Below are 10055 nucleotides of genomic sequence, written 5' to 3' on the forward strand. Positions count from 1 at the left end.
CTGTGGTCAAACAGACACGCGCACACGGGGACACACACACACACACACACACGCACGCACGATCTACCTCACAGGCTGGAGGCTGCCCAAAGCCCACAGCAGCCCCCCAGCCTAAAGTCTGCAAAGTTGCTGATGTCACGTCCTTTCCAAAACTGAGACCAATCAGTGAGGAAGCCTTGAGGTTTATCAGGAAGGAAACTCACAGTCTGTAACTTTGGGAGAGCCCAGGGAACAGGGTGGGGGGTGGAGACCGTTGGCCTTCTGCAACATTGTTTGCCTGCTGGATCCACTTGTTGTTTGGGGGTTTCTTGCTGTTGAGACAAGCCCCAGAACCCAGGAGCTGAGAAAGCTGGTTTTGCTGCAGCCCTGCTGAATTGCTTGCACAGCAACTTACACAGCACGCCCTGACCATCTGCACATGTGGTTTCAATTTTTCTGGGAGTTTCTTATGGGAAAATGTGTCTATATGTTACAAAAATGCACGTTTGGAAAGAACTTCTACTTTCTACCTTCTGACTGCACGGGTTGCACTAAATGTCCTGCTCACCCTCATCCACACATTATATTTTCACTTCTAAATAAATAATTCAGGGTTGCTATTGGGGAAAAAAATGGATTGCTAGGCAGCAAGGGGGCCTGGAGGTGAGCTGCTATCTTTCAATGATTAGTTATAAAACGTTTTACTGTGTGAAGTTTTCCCCGTTTGCCTTTACAAAATATCTGGGGTTTTGTCCGTGTCTTTTCAAATACACCCAAGCTTCCCCATACCCTTAGGTGCTGCTGGCTCAGGCTGATGGCCACCCCTGGATTCCCACTCCCTCTCCAAGTATAAAGGGACTTTCCTTCCCCATTGGGGAAGGCTCTGAGTTAGTCTCAAGCATAGTCTGCTTGTGCAGTGATCACTGATTATTTTTAATGTCAAAGATACAGCCTTACTGTTTCAGATTCACCAAGCCTCAGTTGACCCATGTGGGAGCCACTGTTTACAGTCTGAGGAATGTCCTGCATATTTTAAAATGCATTTTCCTGCATACATGGGGATACACATTTATTGCTGTACCTTTTCCACATGATTGTAATTAACACAAACACTTTTTACACTTATTTTGTCTTGGGGATCTTTTCATTTCAGCAGAATAACTCAATGGCTCTGTCCTTTTCTTTATTCACTACAGCAGAGCATTCCTTAAGTATTTCACACCAAAAACATTTCATTATTCCCCTAATGATGGAGGCAGGGTGTTACCATTTTCTTTTACTACTGCAAAAATACTGCACTTCATATATTTCTACATATGGCTTCATGCACGTATTGAAACTGAGTCCCCCTTAAACTCTGTTCCCCAAGTTTATGGTTAACCTCTCTATTCGAAAGTATATTCCCTTTCTTGTCCTGAACCTGTGCCCCTCAAGACAGAGGACTATTAAAGAAAAAGGGGAAATTGGAGCCCAACACAAGCCTCTCTGTCCCTGTTGTTTTAAGTAAAAGGCTTTTTGCTTTACTCTCTCAGGCCTCCCCAGTGTGCATTAGTAAGTAGGAAAAGTGAAGACTAGAAACAAAGAATAGCTGTTAGGCTGGGAAATGGTAACAATTTAGACTATAAATCTGCCACATGGCACACTAACTGAACTCTCAGTTCCCTAAAAGATACAAAGTTCTGACACACATGCATAAGTTATTTTTAGAGGAAGCAGACCCCCACCAGATGAAAACTGATAACCACAAGCATGTAGACCTCAGACTGGTCAAAACCCAAAGGTTGGTGATCCTTGAAATGTCATCATGATGCCAACCAATCCAAGAACACAAGCTCACCACACAACCTGCAGCTCCCTCACTCACACTGCCTTTAAAACCCCTTCCCTAAAGGCCATTGGAGAGTTTGGGTCATTTGAGCATGAGCTGCCCATTCTCCTTGCTTGGTATTCTGTAATAAACACTATACATTCCTTCATCACAATGCAGTGTCAATAGACACAATGAGTGTCAATACCACACTTAGTGGACCCAAATTTGACTCAGTGACAATATGCAATTATTTCCAGAGGCGAGATTCCTAAGAGTGGAAACACGGGGTCCAAGTTGTGCTCATACACATGTGAGACACACAGGAGTGGGTACAAGTCAAATGAGAATCCCGAATGAGATCAATGGATGGTCTCGATGTTGATTTCCTGGTTGTGATATTTTACTACAGTTTTGCACAAAGTTATCATTGGGGGAAACTGGGCCAATTAATAATCTACAATTATTAATCAGTTCACTTAAAATTTAAATACTGCCAAATTGCCACTCACCTAGAGCCAGACATCCTGGAATATGAAGTCAAGTGGGCCTTAGAAAGCATCACTACAAACAAACCTAGTGGAGGTGATGGAATTCCAGTTGAGCTATTTCAAATCCTAAAAGATGATGCTGAGAAAGTGACTCAATATGTCAGCAAATTTGCAAAACTCAGCAGTGGCCACAGGACTGGAAAAGGTCAGTTTTCATTTCAATCCCTAAGAAAGGCAATGCCAAAGAATGTTCAAACTACCGCACAATTGCACTCATCTCACACACTAGTAAAGTAATGCTCAAAATTCTCCAAGCCAGGCTTCAGCAATATGTGAACCGTGAACTTCCAAATGTTCAAGCTGCTTTTAGAAAAGGCAGAGGAACCAGAGATCAAATTGCCAACATCCGCTGGATCATGGAAAAAGCAAGAGAATTCCAGAAAAACATCTATTTCTGCTTTATTGACTATGCCAAAGCCTTTGACTGTGTGGATCATAACAAACTGTGGACAATTCTGAAAGAGATGGGAATACCAGACCACCTGACCTGCCTCTTGAGAAACCTGTATGCAGGTCAGGAAGCAACAGTTAGAACTGGACATGGAACAACAGACTAGTTCCAAATAGGAAAAGGAGTACGTCAAGGCTGTATATTGTCACCCTGCTTATTTAACTTATACGCAGAGTACATCATGCAAAATGCTGGGCTGGATGAAGCACAAGCTGGAATCAAGATTGCCGGGAAAAATATCAATAACCTCAGATATGTGGATGACACCACCCTTATGGCAGAAAGTGAAGAACTAAAGAGCCTCTTGATAAAAGTCAAAGAGGAAAGTGGAAAAAGTTGGCTTAAAGCTCAACATTCACAAAACTAAGATCATGTCATCCGGTCCCATCACTTCATGGGCAAGTAGATGGGGAAACAGTGGCTGACTTTATTTTGGGGGGCTCCAAAATCACTGCAGATGGTGATTGCAGCCATGAAATTAAAAGACACTTACTCCTTAGAAGGAAAGTTATGACCAACCTAGAAAGTGTATTAAAAAGCAGAGACATTACTTTGTCAACAAAGGTAAGTCTAGTCAAGGCTATGGTTTTTCCAGTAGTCATGTATGGATGTGAGAGTTGGACTATAAAGAAAGCTGAGCACCGAAGAATTGGTACTTTTGAACTGTGGTGTTGGAGAAGACTCTTGAGAGTCCCTTGGACTGCAAGGAGATCCAATCAGTCCATCCTAAAGGAGATAGTCCTGGGTGTTCATTGGAAAGACTGATGTTGAAGCTGAAACTCCAATACTTAGGCCTTCACACCTGATGCGAAGAGCTGACTCACTGGAAAAGACCCTGATGCTGGGAAAGATTTGAGGGTAGGAGAAGGGGATGATAGAGGATGAGATGGTTGGATGGCATCACTGACTCAATGGACATGAGTTTGGGTGAACTCCAGGAGTTGGTGATGGACAGAGAGTGCTGTTCATGGGGTCACAAAGAGTTGGACACAACTGAGCTACTGAACTGAACTGAAATTGCCCTCCAGCTCTATTTGCAGAATTAACTGAGAATGCCATAAGCATATATACATTGTTCACTACTGTATCAGGAAAGATCTGAAGAAAAATGAACCTTGCATTTGGCAGAAGGAGAAATTTACTCCCAATGGAGACTGGCCGTCAAGGAGTTAAACAGTGCAGCAGGAGAGCTGGAAAGCATCCCATTCTCTGAGCAAAATCTTCATAGTAAAGCTTCTTTATTTACTTTTCATTAAATACCAAGAAGATAAGGTTTCTCTATGTTCAAAGTTAACTTGATTGTCCAAAACGACAATAAAGAAGATTTGAAGGTTGTTGCCTTAGCATCTGGGAAGAAATTAATCACCATTTTATCTTCTCATAATGCTGATCAACACCTGTGGATGCTGGAAGATGGGGACTGTTTGCTGCTTTGTTTTTAAACTATTTAACAACAGTTCCAGTCAGGAATTAGAAAAATATTACTAGGGAAGTTGATGCATTTTTAAGGATCCACATGTGGATAAAGTTGAACTACATGTATATGAGCTTTCATTAAAGAGAAACAGCTTGGCTTACAAGAAGCCACAAGAGCAAAACAATCTGCCAGCTTTAAGTCGGTCTCTGTGTCTGGCTGCATGTTCAGAAAACTCAGCCCAGGTTAGGTAGGAAAAAAGAATTATGGCCTGTATCAGCAGTAAGGCCATAATCATTCTCTATCAAACGCAGACTTAACACTGGCCACTGACTCTGCCCCACCCCTCACCTATAGATCTGTGGCTGACATCACTCATGGAATTCCAAGACTTTCCTCCTGACACCTTAGGCAGACTTGGAAGTCACCTTCAACCAGTCAAAGTCGGCCCCAGAGCTGAAACCTCATGTCATTCCAGCTGGCAAGTTTTCAAGTACAAAACCTTTAAAACCCAAAAGGTGCATCTCTCCTCTGGTCATTGAGAGTGATCCGCTTTTCCTGAAAAAAGTCCTGTCTTAGTTGTGCCCGTCTAATTGGCTCTGCACACTGAGCTGGCTGCTGTTGTTACTTTAGAAAGCTGTCACTCATTCTTACTCCATAGATCAGTGCGGTAAGATTCAAACAAGGATGTGTTTTTTTGAAAATCTGGCATAATGCAGTATTCTTGAGCAATCGGGCAAATCAAAACTGAGAGAGGGTCTTCATAACAATGAGGCTGAACTCTTCAAAAATGCCAGTGAGGTGGCATAAAACACAGAAGTGGTGGGGGAGGCTTTCTAAATGACAGGAGAATAAAGAGACTTGATCAGTAAATGTGATGATCCTTGACTGGATCCTGATTAGGGAAGATAAGGCATAAAAGACATCAATGCCACGACAGAAATTTAAATATAGATGTATATCAGATACTCCAAGTGCATCAATGTCAAACTTCCTGCGTGTGATCACTGCATCGCCCACGCTTAAGTCAAAGAAGCTGTGTTCTTAGGACATGCTTACTTGAAGTACTCAATGCAGAGTCTTGTGGAAGCGTGATCCAAGGGGAGAAACGTGTGTCCCTATGTACATATTTTGCACCAAATAGAAAAACCTGGGACTTCCTTGGTGGTCCAGTAGTTAAGACTCAGTCCTCCCAATGCAGGGAGCCCAAGTTTAATCTCTGGTCAGGGAACTAAGATCCCACATGCCACAACTAAAGCCTGGGGCAGCCTAATAATTTTTTTTTTTTTTAAAGAAAAAGTTAACATAAGCTCTATAGTCAAACTGCTTGAGTATATGCAGTCAGCACTGCCCATTCTGTTCACAAGCCACTGTCATTCCTCATAACCCAGCAGCCCCAGGTCCCAGGGCCTTGGGCTGATTGGGAACACTGTTTTCATTACATTGTTATGCAGGTTTGTAAAACAAACCACAGCCTGTCTTTATTAAAATGTTTGATATTTTGGTCACTGGGGACCTTTTTCCCTTAACATTTGAATTTTCTTAATACTGCACTACAATTTTTCTCCTGATGACGTTTTTCGGTGCCCCCTTAAATTTTTTGCCTCACTCACCTCCTCCTAATCCTAGCCCTGGTGAAGAATCATAAAACTCCGAGTTTACTTACAAAGGGCTCATTTTAAAAAATATGTGTATAGGTATTAATTATTCATGGAACTACTTATATATGTAAGTGTGTATACACACATTCATACAAATATGTATATATACATATACATACATATGTTCATATATACATACAAAAAGGCAGAAGCAAATGTGGCAAATCTTATCAACTGACAAACTGAAGTGATAGATAGACAAATATTCACTGTATTATTCTTGCAAGTTTTTTGCAAGTTAAAAGATTTTCAAGACATAATGATGGCAGGAGAGGAAATTAATGAAAACTAAAACGTAGTATATACTTTTCTACAGGTTACACTCATGTTAAAAGATGAAGCTGCTATTGTGACTGTGACCCTGTCTGACCCCTGCCTTTGTTCTGGTACAGACTCTGCTAAAGAAAGGAGATGATGCTGGTATTTCACATGCAAATGTCCATGCAGGAGTAGCCCCTGGCAAGGATTTGGAATGGGAGTAAACGAGAGGTCCTCCAGTGCACAGAGTATCCTTCCTTGACAATGATTCAGCCCTCACCATGACAACTTCAGGCACTGTCTCTGAAGGGTCAGCTGTTCTCTATATGGGAAGTGCATAAAATCATCTCAGCAACGAGCACCATTATTGAAAAAAGAAATATCTAAACTTCAGGTTTGTTTGACATGGCAATATTAGAAATATCAGGGAGGAGAATTACTTTGGGAGAAACGGGTCCTTAATAAAATATGAACAAAAACTTAGAGATGTTGCATGATGTACCCAACATTTTAAATAATTTATGGGCTTTTTCAGAGAGTTGAGGTTTGCGTCTTCAAGTGACACATGCAAGCTTAGTTTTTAAAATAATGGGTCACAGCAGATGATGGATACAGTGAGATAAATGATGGATGGATAGACAGATGATAGGCACATGGTATACAGATGAATATATTAGATATCTCTGTAGGGAGACAGATGGCATTTGAACAGATAATAGGTGGTACTTGTTTGGTTACGAAAATAAGTTTCCCTTAAAATGATTCATTATGTAGATATTTTAAAGTATTTTATATTATTAAATAGTTTTCTTAGGAAATACCACTTCTGAAAATCTAAGAAATATTTCAACTGTTTTAAGCTTTATCAAAATGAAGTTCACACTCGTATTATTTATAATAGCAAGACATTAGAAATAATTAAATATCCAACAATATGGAAATAGCTAAGAAATATGAAACCACCATTTTAAAGGATAGTTTCAAACAGTTTGAAACTTAGAAAATCATTACAAAAATAGTTTGTGGGGAGAACAGGAATCAAAAAATACATTTGTAACAAAAATAAACAAATGAGACCTAGTCAAACTTATAAGCTTTTGCATAGCAAAGGAAACCATAAACAAAATGAAAAAACAACCTATGGACTGGGAAAAAATAATCACAAATGATGCAACTGACAAGGGCTTCATTTCCAAAATATACAAACAGCTCATGCAGCTCAATACCAAAAAATACAAACAACCCAATCAAAAAATAAGCAGAACACCTAAATCCTAAATAGACATTTCTCCAAAGAATACATACACAGATGGTCAACAGGCACATGAAAAGATGCTCAACATCACTAATTGTTAGAGAAATGCAAATCAGAACTACAATAGGTACCACCTCACACAAGTCAGAATGGCCATCATCAAAAAATCTACAAAAAACAAATGCTGGAGAGGGCGTGGAGAAAAGGTAACCCCCACTACACTGTTGGTGGGAATGTACGTTAGTGCCACCACCATGGAGAACAGTGTGTAGGTTCCTTAAAAACTAAAACTAAAGTTGCCATATGATCCAGAAATGCTGCTCCTGGGCACATATCTGAAGCAAACTCTAATCTGAAAATACACATGCACCCCCATGTTCACAGCAATAGTATTCACAATAGCCAAGACATGGAAGCAACCCAAATATCCAACAGATAAACGTTTAACAAAGATGTGGTATACATCCATAATAGAATATTACTCAGTCACAAAAAAGAATGAAATAATGCCATTTGCAGCCACATCAATGGGCCTACAGATTATCATACCAAGCAGAGAAAGACAAATACCATATGATATTACTTAAATGTGGAATCTAAAATGTGACAAATGAACTTACTTACAAAACAGAAACAGACTCATAGGCATAGAGAACAAACTTATGGTTTAGCAAAGAGGGGCACAGATAAAGTAGGAGTTGGGGATTAGCAGATACAAACTACTATATATAAAATAGATGAACAAGGACCCACTGTATAGCACAGGGAACTATATTCAACATCCTGCAGTAAACCATAATGGAAAAGAAAGTAGAAAACAATGGGTATATATATATGTATAACTGGGTCACTCTGCTGTTCATCAGAAACAAACACGACACTGTAAATCAACTATACTTCAATTTTAAAAATACTTTTGTAATAGGATTGCTACATTAAATCAAGAAAAAACACAAACATAAAACCCTGTCAAGATGTACTAAAAGTACACTGAAAACAGTCACTAAAACCTTAATAGCAAAAATTAAATAAATATTAGATACACACATGAATACTTTCAAAATTCAGTCACCCAGCCAGGGACCTTGCCTAATCAACTTACTTAAAACAGTGGCTTTCATCACTGCTCTTTACCACAATTTCATTTTTATCATTTCCTGTCGTGATGACATGTCTATGCTTATTCCCTGTTGCTTCCACTGACACATAAGTTTCTCAAGGGCAAGGACCTCATCCATCTTTCTTTCTCATAGCCTCAAACTGTGTCTGGCACATAATAGATGCTGAGTAAGAAATGCATGAATGAATGGAGAAGTTACTGCAGAGTACTTCAAATATGATTGAAATGGCAAGAAATCACACCACTTTGGGAATAAAACATTCCACATCCTCTGAAAAAAATGAAATAATCTATATTAGTGGTCAGAACCCCCCAAAGCAAGCCATATAATCTCATATAAACTAGATGATTCATCTCAGGGCCTAATTCTAGCTTGATAGAATGCAGGGCTCAAAGGGAATACAAAGACTATTTCGTGGGGGGAAAAAAAAAAAGAATAAAGACTATCTTGTGCCCAATCGTAAACCATCTTAACATCACAATACCACCAAGATGCAGGGATCTGGACTTGTTCCATACCCATTCTGGATGCAGAAGGATCAATGGGATTCAGTTTAGGAGCAGAGCGCCCCCTACACACACACACACACACACACACACACACACACACACACACAGCGCCCCCTACACACACACACACACACACACACACACACACACACAGCGCCCCCTACACAGACACACACACACACACACACAGGAGCAGAGCGCCCCCTACACACACACACACACACACACACACACACACACACACACTTACCAGATTTGGGAGGTTCATACAAACGATTCATGAAATTCATGGTCCAAAATTTCCGAAAGTGGACGCAACAACAGGATTGTCAAGTTCCTTGTGGCCACAGACAGACTGGACATCCTAGGACATCCTGAGGCTTAACACAAACTTTAGACATTCAGCAAGATGCAAGTACACCAAAAAAGGCACTCTGGCAAACACTCTGAAGACAGAAAGCCTCCAATTCCTGCATATTCTATGGTATCTATTTTATCAGTATTTTTCTTTAAAGTTTCTTTGATAGTATCCTTACAAAAGAGCTCCCCTTTCATGTATATTCATGAACATTTTATTCCAGTATTTTATACCATCATTTGAAATGTTTTAACATTTTCTAAAAACCAGTATTTGTTTTTAAATTGATATGAAATAAGAATTTAATCTTTATCCCCCATATAGTTAACTACGAGTACTTATTTGACATGAGTCATGAAAATCAGAAAAAGTCTAGAACAATATCAACAGAAATGTATGTTAGCCACATGTATAATTTAAAATTGTAGTCACATTTAAAAAGAAGTGAAATTAATTTTAATAATGAACTGTATTTAACCTAATAGTGAATTGGTCAAAAAGTTTGTTTGAGTTTTTGTAACGTTGTCTGGGAAAACCCAAATGAACTTTTTGGCCAGCCCAATACATTCAAAATATTATCATTCCCATGTGTAATCAACATCAACCAGGACTTCGATAACTGCAAGTTTCAATTAACTGTGATGTTTTAAAGTATTTGGCTTTTTTATATATAAAATAAAACACAAGGAAA

The sequence above is a fragment of the Bubalus kerabau genome, chromosome X (assembly GCF_029407905.1).
Source record: "Bubalus kerabau isolate K-KA32 ecotype Philippines breed swamp buffalo chromosome X, PCC_UOA_SB_1v2, whole genome shotgun sequence".
NCBI classification, from domain to species: Eukaryota; Metazoa; Chordata; class Mammalia; order Artiodactyla; family Bovidae; genus Bubalus; species Bubalus kerabau.